The following is a 13475-nucleotide window of genomic DNA, read 5'->3' as shown; positions in this document are numbered from 1 at the left end:
CTCCTGCTCAAAGAACATCCTCTCGCCCAGGTAGTCATACTGCCCAAAGTCCATCGCCTGGAAGCTCTCAATCATCTCCTCTATAGAGGGAATCACTGCTGCCTCAGGCTCTGGAGAAATAGGCGAGAGCGGTGGCTGGAGCTGCATAGCAGTGTGCATCCTCTTCTGGTTATCTCTCAACTTCTTGTTGTTCTTCCTCTCTCGCTCCTGATTAACCAGAATGTCTCTCTGGTTCTTTATCATGCCAGCAAAGGTCCAGAACATCCGTATAAAAGAGAAAGAAGATCTGCGTGGAGGAGATGCATCTCTCCCCTCGTGAGGCACATAGCCTCCAGCTGGGTCCTACTGCTGAGGCACATCCCGAGCCTGCTAAAATTGTGCATCTGCATCCTGATCAGGCTGGTGACCCTGATCATCCTCATCATCCTCCTGAGCCTCATCATATCTGCCAGCTGAGGGAACTCTCACATGCTTAGGATGTTTAATCCTAAGCGGCTCATGCTTCACATCCATCCCAAAGTTCCTCCTAGTGACCTTTAATATCACTCTCATAATGTACGGTGCATAGCCACAAGTCTTCAAGAGAGTCTCAGAAATATGCTTGATCTCCTCCCAAATGAAGTCACCGACACTGAAGTCATTGCTTCTGGGATCTGGCTGCATCTTGCTCATCAAATTCTTGGCATGTGCTGATATGTCAATGGGATTCCCATTCCGAGGTGTAAGTGTCTTCCTGAACAACCTATTCATGATGGAGTAGTATGTGTACAACCCCGTGACCTTGCCTGCATTGCCTACCCTATCCCTCGGATACATGAATGTCACCTAATCAGCTATCAAGGGTAGGTCAAAGTATATCTTAGGACGATCCACGTCCTGAGCATCGAGTCCCAAGTACCGACAGAAGGAAGTGTAGGAACACTAGTAGCGCTGTCCCTCTGTCATCCAGTAAATGGTCCTCTCATTATGACTATGTGCATCATGCCCAAAGTATACTGTAGTGTAAAACTAGGCTATCACCTCCTTGTTCCAGTCATGCTGGAACCCCAAGATATCCTTGATGTGTCTGTCCTGACACATCTGAGCCACCTCATCACAAATCTCATTTTCCAAAATTGCCATACGAGTCCAATCAACCCACTGAGCCTCTGAAGCAATGCCTGCCTTGGCTAAGATGATAGACTGGTAGAAGTCCTGCTGAAAGTGTGTGTGGAATCTGTAGTCAACTGTGTCCTTTGGGACATCCAAAGGACTTTGTCGCCTCAGCAAACGTGCAGCCACTGTCATCCTGGTGTTATAGTAACTGACCATCTCCACACCGGCCTGCCTGACAGGTACCTGAATAGCTGGGGTCACTAGAGGACCCTCCAAGTCTGAGCTGCCAGCTGCACTCTCCTCTGACTCATCATCAGTATCACCATCATCATCATCATCTCCCTCATCCTCATCCATATCATCTGCATCTGCACCTGTCTCACTATCCTCTGCAGTGTCATGAGGATCTCTCAAATATGGCTCATCCTCCTCTGTGTCGTTGCCAGACAACTCACTAACATCTATCAGCTGTGCATCTGTCTTGGCCCTTCTAGGCCTCAACTCACGCTGACTAGGACCTGCTGCAAGAGGCTGTGAAGCTGATACAACTGCTGCTGCCTCGGTACCACTGCTGCTCGAGGCCCCTCCAGCTACTCGTGCATCTCGATCCTCATTGAGTTTGCTTCTCTTCTCATGATTTCTCACATATCGATTCATGATCTCCAACCTGAGATAGGAAGTATTTATGATGGGATTAGATCATGAGAAGCAAACCACAAGACCTAGATAGAAACTATTTGAAATGCACTAGAAACATGAATTTTTGTGTTCTGTCAGCCACAGACCGGTCAGACTGGTCGGATGGACCGGTCAGACCGGTCCCTGATAGAAAATGGACAAGTTTTGGTTTGAAAGATTGATACTGGAGTAAATTGCTAGATAAAGATGATAAACAATGTGAAGTATTTTTAGTAGCATTTAGGAACAAATGATGGCTCAAATATGAAGATTTTGGTTCTGGCCAGACCGACCGGTCTGACCGCTCCGGCAGACCGGTCAGACCGGTCGGGCGGCGCCCGAACCCTAGAATTTGATTCCAAGCAATGCGAGTGATGAAACTTCTTGATCTCTTAGAGGATGGTTCCTAGTCCTAGCAGGAACTACTTGACCAAAGGAATTGAAAAGATACGCATGGAGCTAAGAGATCAAGCGTTAGGAACATTTAGTACCTTGGGTGAGGATGAAAACCGTGAGGAACTCCAAAACCGGCTTCACCACAGGTCAATCCGCACGTTCTAACCCCAATGCAAGTGAAGGAGTAGTCGATCCGAGGGTCAGAACTTCAAATCTCCAAGGAAGGAGAAAGATGGTGAAGGGGCGGCGCTCGGGTCAAAGAGGAGTGGAGTCGGTGGCAAAATGGTGAAAAGTGAGAAGGGTGTGACTGTTTTACCCCGTGGAGGGGGTAAATGGGAATTACCGGGTTGGACCGGTCAGACCGGTCGGCCCCTGGCAGCAGAAAAAGTGTGTTTCTGGTGGTTCCCGGATCATCCGGAGGGAGAAACCTCGGATCATCTAGATCAAGGCCAGATCATCCGGACTTGCTCAGTGCCGAAAATCACTGTTTGGTCAGATCATCCGGGGTAACTTAGGATGATCCGATCCTATGCAGAAAGATTGTGCAAGAGTGTTTTGCTAGTGAAAAGCGTGTCTCTCAAGTATGTCATCTCAAAATAATGTTTCTCTTAGAAGAATTGATGAGGAATAATTTTCGAGTGAGAGCTCCTTGTTACTTCCAAGGAAGATAGGATGTTTTCAATATATCCAGTCCTTGGATGAGAGAAGTGATATGGATAGGGATCTATGGACTTGAGAAAATCTCACTACTTGTGACTAGCCATCAAGCAATCAATGAGAACAATAGTCACAAGTGGCTTGATACGGTCACGAAGACCATGATCCAAATATTTTCAGATTGACACACGACCTATCATGCTAGTTGAGTTTTTCAAAACATTTATCCTATAACACTCATAGCATGCAACAAGTCAAGCTATCATCATACTAGAGAGTTTAGCACAAGCCCTACACAATTTTACTCAAGATTGACACTTAGTCACAATTAGTAAGGCTTTAGCTAAATATCTAGGTGACATGATTTCTTGAGCTTGATGCACACAAATGCACACACTAGCATGAACATGTGGTCTAGATGCTCAAAGGTAAAACATAAGTGAGTAGAATACATACCTTTGCCTCTTAGCCACTTAAACTTGTGCATAAGTAATTTGGAAACAACACTAGCTCTCAAAGATGAGAAATAGTGTTCAATATAGCACAAGTACTCATGATCATGCTTAGTCAATCAATATTTGATCCATTAGATGAATAAACTCACATTAACTCACATTGTATCCATAAAGAGCATAATCAACACCAAGAGAGACTACAAATTCACTCGAAGAGAATGTTAGCCCCAAAGACACAAATTGTAAGGTGATCTCCCCCTAAATAAGTGCATAAGAGTTTTGAATTTCTTTTGGATGCACTTTATCCATGTTAAAAAACTAAGAGAGATTATTTTGACAATTTGTCCTTAAAACACATAAAAAGATATTTGAGTGAAATTGTGTTAGATCCTCTTGCTGCCTGTAGTACATGACCCCATGAGATACTTCTTATATATATGCACTGAGAAAGAATTTTGTGGATAGCTTCTTCCTCCTTTCTTCTGACTACTGCAATTTTTCTGGTTCAGACCGGTCAAACCGGTCTAATGGACCGGTCACACCAGTTAAAATGCAGTAAACTTCAATTTGTTCATGTCTTGCTTCAATGGATGTCTTGCTAGATAGATTTGCTTGTCTGCACTAAAACAAGACATTGCTCTACAATGAGCCATTAAACGCATCTCACGGCATATGAGGAGTAACTCAAAAGAGAAATGCCTTAGTCACTATTTAGAGTGTCACAAGCTCAACACTAGTGACACACTTGCACTCACAGAGAGTGAAGTGACTAATGCAATTTGAAATTAGAAATGAGTTACCGAGATGACATTGGATAAAGATATGCAAGATTATTCCTTGAACTTGGTCCAAAGCATTAATGAGCAATAAACTTCAATGAACCAAGCCCTCCAATGCATCTCCATGTACCTGTGACTCATTTAAACTTTCTTTGGTGCCCAACTCTTGTTGGGCCCTACAATGTTAGCCACAATAGACTTGGGGACCCAAATAGCCCTTATGCTAACATTGGGTGATTTGATCACCTTAGTAGCATAAGTACTCATCTTGTCCTTCCCAAGTTTAGTAAAGTCATATTGAACAAGTTTTGAGTTAGGCAAGTTACCGTTAGGGCAATCCTTGCTCATATGACCTTTTGCTCGACAAGTATAGTAAATTCGATGTTTAAGCTTGACAAAGGTGCTCTTGACTTCATTTGTATGCTTCTAAGCATCAGAAGGCTTCTTGAGTGAGGGAGCAGCTTTTATGGGCTTCTTAGTAGGTCCAGCAGCAGCACTTCCCTGGACCGGTCTGACCGGTCGGTTCCGACCGGTTTGACCGGTCTGGTCAAACCTGAACTGCTAAGGACAACAGTGAACCATATGCTTCTTTTTCCTGCATCCAAAGCACACTCTATTTTCTGGAAGCTTTCCTTGACTTCTTGAGAGTCGCTCTTCCTCGTCGGGCTTGATTTGATAATTTCTTGCATAATGCCCTTTCTCTAGGTATCTATAGCACTTGATGTGTCCTAGAGACTTCTTTCTTGGAATCTTGTGCTTGTTGCTCTTTTGATCTTGTTGATGAGTTGAGCTAGTGATGTTTGAACCCTTCTCAAACTTCTTCACCACAGAGTCGCGGTTATCTTGAGAAGGTCTCACTTGCTCCTTACCCTTCAACTTGATCACTTCTTCTTTGAGCCTTTTTACTTCATGCATAAGTTCTTCATTTTCTTGCGCAATGAAGTCATCACAAGATTCTACAAATACTTGCTCAATGCTAGAGTGGCTTGCTTGAGAACAACATGGTTTAGTGCAAGTCAAATCAATTTGAATTTGTGAGCATGTGCAAGTGTGAGTTAGAGGTTCATAGAATTTTACCGTTGTAACATAACCTCATGAGCCATTTCTAGTGAGACATTGAGTCCACAAGCTTCTCATATGATTTTTCAAGTTCCGTATGAGTTCCTTGCAAAGCCACATGCTCACTAGTGAGCTTCTCCAACTTGGCTTCGAGCACTTGATTCTCTTTCTCTAAAGAGTCAATGCGAGATAAGGAGTTAGTAGATAAATTCTCTTATTTTCTTACCAAAGAGGCATAGATGATCTTGAGCTTATCAAGCTCTTCCTTGAATTTCATTGCTTGATTAACTTCTTGGCTATCTTCTTTCTTGATTTCAGCGGTCAAGCACTTGTGATCAACATCACTTGAAGATGTTGACTCATATGAAGCTTGTGCTTGCCTTGATTGCCGTCGGGAGCACTTCTTGCTCTCTTTGCGCCTTTCCCTGGTCAGACCGGTCTGACCGGTTCCAACAGGGGACCAATAGACTTATTTTCTTTTCTTCCTTGATCATCGGAAGATGTCACAAGAGGATGAGTATATCTTTCTGAGGTGGAATACTCCTCTAGTGACTCTTCATCTTCTTCTTGATCCTCGTCATCACTATCTTCTTTGCATATTGTCTCGAGGAGTTGTGAAAGAGCATCTAGGCCCCTAGTGGGTTTTGGTGTATTGATTGACAATATGATTAAAGGACTAACTTGTTTGCATGAGATTATGAGCAGGTATTTAATTTGTGGAATGATATAGCTCATGTATTATAAGCAGTTGTATGTCCCATTGACAATCATTATATGTGACAAGCTAGAATGAGAAAGAAAAATGGAAGAGCAAGGTATTCATGTGTAGTATCAAGGCTCTAATATTGTGTTGAAGCTTGTTAGTTTTTGTGGGACTCAAAGTGGCAAGCAAAAGTTGTAAAAGGAAATAGAGCAAGGTGTTCATGGTTGATATAAAGGCTCTAATATGAGAAGGCTTGTTTCGGATGTATATGACAAGCAAAACAAGAAAAAGGAAAATGTGAGCAAGTATTCATGATTGACATAAATGCTCAAATATCTATTAAAGGCTTATTCGACTTATGATAAAATTCGTATGACAAGTAAAGGTTATGAGAATGAGACACAATATGTTGTTGCATAGTCTCAAATTGGAAAGACTTGTCGCATGAGATGAATATTATTGTACAAGGGAAGCAAGCAAGAGAAAAGTGAATGAGACATGAGTTGATGTGCATATGTTATCTCAAATTAGAAGGCTTGTATATAAGATTGAATTGAGAATTCAAATTGACAACGAAGATTTCATGCATGACACAAATCAATATGAGTTCAAGATGGACGGCTAGGATAAAGGTAGAGGACCGAGAGGCGTGTTTCAAGAGGCTACGCAAGCGTTGGCTTGGGGGGAGCAAGGAAACCGATACGGGTCAAAATACTGGAGATCCTAGAGTCATGGAGAGCTCTATGTTGAAGAGTGTCACTATTTAGAAAATGGGAGTGACTTGTGAATCAAAGACGGATTTCATTCTTATATGAAGGAAGATTCAAAGTCACTAGCTCAAGCAGGCATGCTCACTGAAATTAAGGATGTTGACAACCTCAAGATATTGATTGAAGAAGTTCGGCTTGATCAAGACATGAAAGCTCAAGTGTTTTGTATGTCATTTTATGTGAACTTGAGTATAGGATGCCGTACTATCAAGAGGGATGCAACATCAGTGGTTTGACATTACCAAAAGTGCTCATAGCTATCCCATGTGAGAAAAATCAGAAAGAAACACTTGGGAGCAGAAAACCTACTTGGACCGGTCTGACCGGTCCATCCGACCGGTCTGACCGGTTGGGGTCCAACGGCTAGTTAATTTGAACTGACCGGTCTGACCGGTCTGGGGGACCGGTCTGACCGGTCAAAGTCTGACAGAGCAATGGCTAGTTTTGAGAGAGGGGTATTTATACCCCACACCCTCACCCATTCGTGGGTGCTAAAGCCATTACATTCTAGAGCCATCTCTGAGCCGTGAGAGCACTTGAGAAGTCCTCCCCAACCTCTCTTTGTGAGATTTGAGTGATTAGAGTTGAATCCTTTGAGTTGGGTTGAGTGAAATTTTTGCTAAGAGAGCATTTGAGCAGTGAGAGCATAAGCCCTAGCTTGAGCACTTGTGGTTGCGTCGCCAACTTGATTGAAGCATTTGTTACTCTTGGAGGAGAAGCCTCCTAGACGGCTAGGCGTCGCCGGCTAGCTCCCAAGCTTGTGGTGAGCAGCGGCAAGTTTGTTGCAGCAGCGATCGTGTGGCACGTGGACACATGGTCATATAGTGGAAAGGAGGAGATAGCTTGACCTTGTGGTCGCGATAAGCTTCCTCAACGGAGACTAGGATTCACACGTGGTGAACGTGGTGAATCCGAACTTCGGTGAAACAAATCTCTGTGTCTCCTTGCATTATTTTCATTTTGTTTGCCTCACACTTTGTACTCTAGCTTTATTTGTGCTTCCGCTTCGATCTACCTGGTTTTGTTGTTTCTGTGTGTGCAGGGTTAAGAAATATATTTGTAAGCATCTAAAGAAGCACCATACCAAGCTACATTTGTGCTAGAGCTCGTAAAGGGGAGGATTAACACTTTTGTGCAGGTTCTGCGTAGGACCGGTCTGACCAGTCTGCTCAACCGGTCTGAGTGTTTGAACCCTGTTTCTAAGCCTAGTACCGGTGTGACCGGTCTACCAGACCGGTCTGACCGGTTGGTTACTGACAATTGTGTTAAGTGCTTTAATCTGCAGGATTAATTTTAAATGCCTATTCACCCCCCTCTAGGCGACATCACGCGATTAAGATCCTTTCATGTTGCCAAAGGCGATATGCATCAAGACATATCCTTGAAAATTTCTTCTCTCCTTGTATAGAATCTGCAAAATCTTTGTCCATGCTTTCAAACAAGAGGTCAATAACACGACGATTACACAAGAAGCATTTCTTTTCCTTATTAGATAGTTTTGACAAATTGTTGAAGTATTTTGGTAGAATGCTAGTTTTAATTTCTTGCTCAAAAGAAGGACCCATGGTCCTTAAGACATTACGAATATGAGCGGACTAAGAAATATAGTTTGAGCCATTCATAACAAGGGGCTCAAACGGTACCTCACAAAATGTCGATATTGTGATTCTCCAAGCGGTTAGGCTTCAATTCGGAGACCAAAGCTCTGATACCAATTGAAAGGATCTTGATCACACGATGTCGTAGCCTAGAGGGGGGGTGAATAGGTGTTTCTTCAAAATCCAGCACTTAACCCTGCTGACTGTGCTTGGACCGGTCAGACCGGTCAGACCGGTCTAAACAGGCAGATAGGTCCCAGCAGGGATTAATCCCCTTTCTCGAGTTTGAACCTATATGAAACTTGGGATATATATTTTGTAGAGTAATTCAATCAATATAAATAGGTCCCTGCACACAAGTAGATCACACCCAAGTAGATCGAGCAGAAGCACAATTCAAACTCAAAGACTATAAAGCAAGGTATGTAAAACAAACCGAAATAAAGATGATGCAAAGAAGACACAGTGATTTGTTTTACCGAAGTTCGGATTCACCCCGTGCAGCCACGTGTAAATCCTACTCTCCGTTGAGGAAGCTTATGGTGACCCCAAGGTCAAGCTATGTCCTCTCTCCACTATATGATCATGCGCCCTCGTGGCACACGATCGCCGCTGCAACAAACTTGCCGCTGCTCACCACAACCTTGGGAGCTAGCCGGCGACGCCTAGCCGTCTAGGAGTCGATGCTCCAAGAGTAACAAATGCTTCAATCGAGTTGGCCGACGCAACCTCAAGTGCTCAAAGCTAGGGCTCAATCTCTCTTGCTCAAAGAGAGGATGGGGAGGACCCTCCAAGTACTCACAAGGCTCTCAAATGTGTTTTGAAATGAATAGCATCAGCACCCCCGAATGGGTGAAGTCATGGGGTATAAATACCTCACTCTCAAAAACTAATCGTTGCCCCTGTCAGTGTTAGACCGGTCAGACCGGTCCCTCAGACTGGTCAGTTTGAAATTATAGTCGTTGGAGGCTTTCCCTGCCCAGACCCGTGACAGAGGGACTGATTATAGACATAGAATGTTCTAAAGTAAGGGATAGCTCATGGATGTACCTTACCTCTTTTGTAACTACCCGAATAGGCATAAAACTAGCTGCAGTACAAAGGAAACTACCCGATTGTGTTGTAGTAGGACTCCAACTGTACTCGGCTAGGACTTTCCATGTAACCCTGTCCCCCCAAATATATAAGGGCGGGCAGGGACCCCCTCCAAACAATCATCAACACCTAAGGCAATACAAACCACACAAGACGTAGGGTATTACGCAAACTCGCGACCCGAACCTGTCTAAATCTTGTGTTCCTTGTACCATCGAGTTCTAGAGCAATCGATCCCTATCTACAAACACTAATGCTAAGGGTATCCCTGAGCAGGCTTGGCGGTAAACACCGACAGCTGGCGCGCCAGGTAGGGGATTCGGCGAGTTCACCAACGAATTCGATGGCCGGATCAAGCAACGCCAACAGCGTGCCAGAGGGCATGACTTTCATTTTTGGTTCCTGAGCTTGCACGGCTGATGGAACGGGAGGCTTTTCCAGCCACCTTGTCATGCCTAACTCGCCTAAATCGAAAACCCGCTCCCAACTGCCAGCATCCACGAGTCCGCGGATCTCGACGAGAAAAGAGTTCCACCCGAACTAGACTCGGACAACCCAGGAAACGTGACAACTCAAAACCGAACTCTAGGTTTGGTCGAGTTCGACACAAATTCTGACTCCGAAAAGCCTTACTTTTCCAAAACTCTTGGAAAATGCCTAGCTCGTCTGAAGACAATCAAACGCCCCAAGATCAAAAGCTCAGAACAACTCGCTGGAGTAGAACGAGTTTCACGATCAATCGAGGGCTGCATTAAACTTGCAGAAACTGCTCTCAGCCCATCTGCACTACAGCAGAACCCTAACGCACCAAACCCGCCGCAGAAGAGGTCGGGCGACACGCTCTTAGGGATCGATCGGGTAAATTCAAAACTTGCCAACTGCATTAAGGTGGCTGAAAGCACTTTGCAAGAAAAAGAGCAGAAATCGGGAGGAGGAATCTGCGGGGGAGCTGGTGAGACAAACCCCCGGCTTGTTCGGATGGGACCGTCTATCTCCAGGATACCTCAGAGCCCTTCACCAAAACCTGCTCACACTCGAACTCTGAAACCAGTTGAGTCCAAGTTCGATCAGGACTTTGACCGCTTCATTAACAGTCTTGAGAACTTTGAACCATTTGATGATCTTGAAGAGTGGTTAGACAATGCCGAGCCATTCATGGAAGCCATGGCCAAACCAACCGAGCATGCAGACGCTCTTTGGGAACTGGCCAAGCTTAAAAAAGGAAAAGCCAAGGCCCAGAACAATCCAGCGACTCAATCTATGAGAAACGCTGGATTAAGGAGCCTAAGGGGCTAACTTCCACTCAATCATGGCTACACTGGATGAACGAGAATGCTCTCCATGTAGAGATGGGCATACCGCTCCTCGCTCACCCAAAGCATACATACTCAAAAATCGGTGGGCCAACCGACTCCGAATCTGAGTACTCCTCCGACCTGGAGGAACAACTGGACGACCTAATCCAGTATAGTAAACAAGTCGAGTCCAACTCGGCTAAGCACCTCAAGTCCGATCAGGACTCCCTCCCTAACCTGATTGTATATGCAACGCCGCAAGAACGGACAGTGCACCTCAGGAAGGCACAAGATCCCAACGCTTCTGCCTCACAGCTAGCAGATCTGCCTTACCAATAGAGCACTCCTTTAGACCCGTCCTCAAGCAAAAAAGATCAAGAAATTCAAGACCTCTGTCGTGAAATCCTCATGGTTCGTATTGCAGAAGAACCTGAGGGCGATCCCACAGAGTGTCTCAACCTCGACGACTACAATTCTGATGATTTCAACGAGTACCTTTCCGACAGCATGGAAACTACTCCTCCTACAATCACAGAAGCCCAAGTCACTACCAAGGAGGATGTACCTGCTCCTCCTCCTCCCCCAGTGGTGACCGTCACCGTCCAACTGGACAAATAGCATCCAGCAGAAGATCTCTATGAACGGCGTCGCCTGCTCAACTAGAAGAGGGTGTTCAGGCGTCAGCACCTCGCTAACACCCTACAAGAACAACAAGGCGACAATTACGACTACTCCAACTGCGACCTCCGCAGTGTGATCAATGTTGGACGCGATGCGCGCAACGTCATCATCTCAAGAAGAAAGGAACGAGAGGAAGTCCAGGCATACTGCCCTTCATCCAACTTCCGCATCCCGCCAAAGGCTTCCGCTCCCTTCAAGAAGCACAAGCCGGCAACCATCAGTACCCGCCCTCAGGGTAAACCACGCACCCAGCATCAAGGTGAATCATCTCAGAGCGGAAACAAGATCAACAAAGTACTACTACACAAGTGCTTTATCCACCCAAAGAGCTCTCACACGATCTTCCAGTGTGACTCACTCCGCAAGGCCCTTGGGGCACCTCTCCTGAAGGAGACACCACCGATAAATCTAGTCGACCTCTGCATCGAATAGTTCTACTTCAAATTTAGTCAGTCATCATATCGACTAAGTTCCTTCTTCGAATAAATTTTATCTAGTCATGTAAACCATTGCTCACGTCTAACGAGCAAGGGGTAGGTCTTAAGAGTTAGAGTTTGTCACTTTACAGCTATCGTAATTTCAACAAATCCAAACCAAGTTGATTTTTCATATATCGACTACTTGGCCCTTGCTCACACGACCAGTACCCCATCTCGAAAGCCTCGCTCAGCTCGAGCAGCTATCGAGGGGTTTTTATGGTTCATACTTGAGTGCTTTTTGGGCATTTACATCTTGGGAAACCCGACGGGGTTCGTACCTAATAGTTCTGTCCTAAAAGACACTCTAGTCCTCTGATAGGACACCCTATTCGCCCCGCCCAAGTAGGTTTTAGATACTCTTTTGGCACCTTCATCTTGGGCAACCCGACGGGGTTAGTACCTAACAGACTTGCCCTAAGAGTTAATCCAGTCCTTGGTTAAAAGGACACCCTATTCGCCTCGCTCGAGTAGGTTTTGGATATCTTTCTGACATTTATGTCTTGGGCAACCCGACGGGGTTCGTACCTAACAATTCTGTCTTAAAGATTACCCTAGTTCCTAATTAAAGGGACACCTTACTTGCCTCGCTCGAGTAAGCTTTGGATATCCTTTCGACATTTACATCTTGGGCAACCCGACGGGGTTCGTACCTAACAGTTCTGTCTTAAGAATTACTCCAGTCCTTGGTTAAAGGACACCCTACTCGCTGGCTCGAGTAGGTCTTGGATACTCTTTCGGCACCTTCGTCTTGGACAACTCGACGGGGTTAGTACCTAACAGACTTGCCTAAGAGTTACTCCAGTCCTCAGGTAGGACACCTTACTCGCTCTGCTCGAGTAAGTTTGGGATGTTTCTAGAATATTCACGTCTTGGTTAACTCAACGGAGTTCAATCCTAACAGTCCTATTCCAGAAACCAATCCAATCCATTAAAGGACATACTACTCGATACGATCGAGTAGTTTGGGCCATTTTCGTAAACAGCTGCATACTATCTGGGTAACCAAACAAGGTCTATCCTAAATGGTCAACTACAAAAATCCCTTAAGGAGCACGGGTAAGTTCATGATACTCTAAAATAAGGTGACACAAGTTTCCCGCTTGCTTAGTTTACTATGGGAATCTCCGCTACGGAGTCTTTTTGCCTCGAGTACTTGACGGGTACTACTCGCTTGCTTGAGATACAAAAAGAACTCCTGTTTTCCCTTAGTACTCTAAGTAGTTGTCGAGAGCTGACTGTCTTCTTATATATCAAGAAACCCCTTATACCTCCTAGATACTCTAAACGATATCTCCACCCGATTTGGACAACAAACTCCACAATAGCTACGCGCTAATAAAACATTTCCTTTGAAAAGGAAACCCATACTAAGCTACGGCTTTGAACACCCCCATAGTGCTATCCCCACTTGGTTAATCCCGAGGGATTCAATCCTAACCGGTTAGCACCATGGTTTTAGAACCATACAGATTCGATTCTTTTCGAGAATGCCTCCCGTGGCACTTACAGATACAATGCACCGTATCTACTATTATAACTGAGTGGGCACGATGTCACCTACACTCAGGACCCTCGAGTGCAGCTACTCGACACAACAAAGGACTCCATAATCCTACCTCCAAGTACTTAACATTACACAAATATCCAACATTTGTTTAAAGTACTTCTGACTCTCACGCCAATTCAATTACAAGACCAGCTTAAGGAGACTCTGCCCTACGCAAGGCCTTTACAA

The sequence above is a fragment of the Panicum virgatum genome, chromosome 7N (assembly GCF_016808335.1).
Source record: "Panicum virgatum strain AP13 chromosome 7N, P.virgatum_v5, whole genome shotgun sequence".
NCBI classification, from domain to species: Eukaryota; Viridiplantae; Streptophyta; class Magnoliopsida; order Poales; family Poaceae; genus Panicum; species Panicum virgatum.
This window is presented reverse-complemented; position numbering follows the sequence as displayed.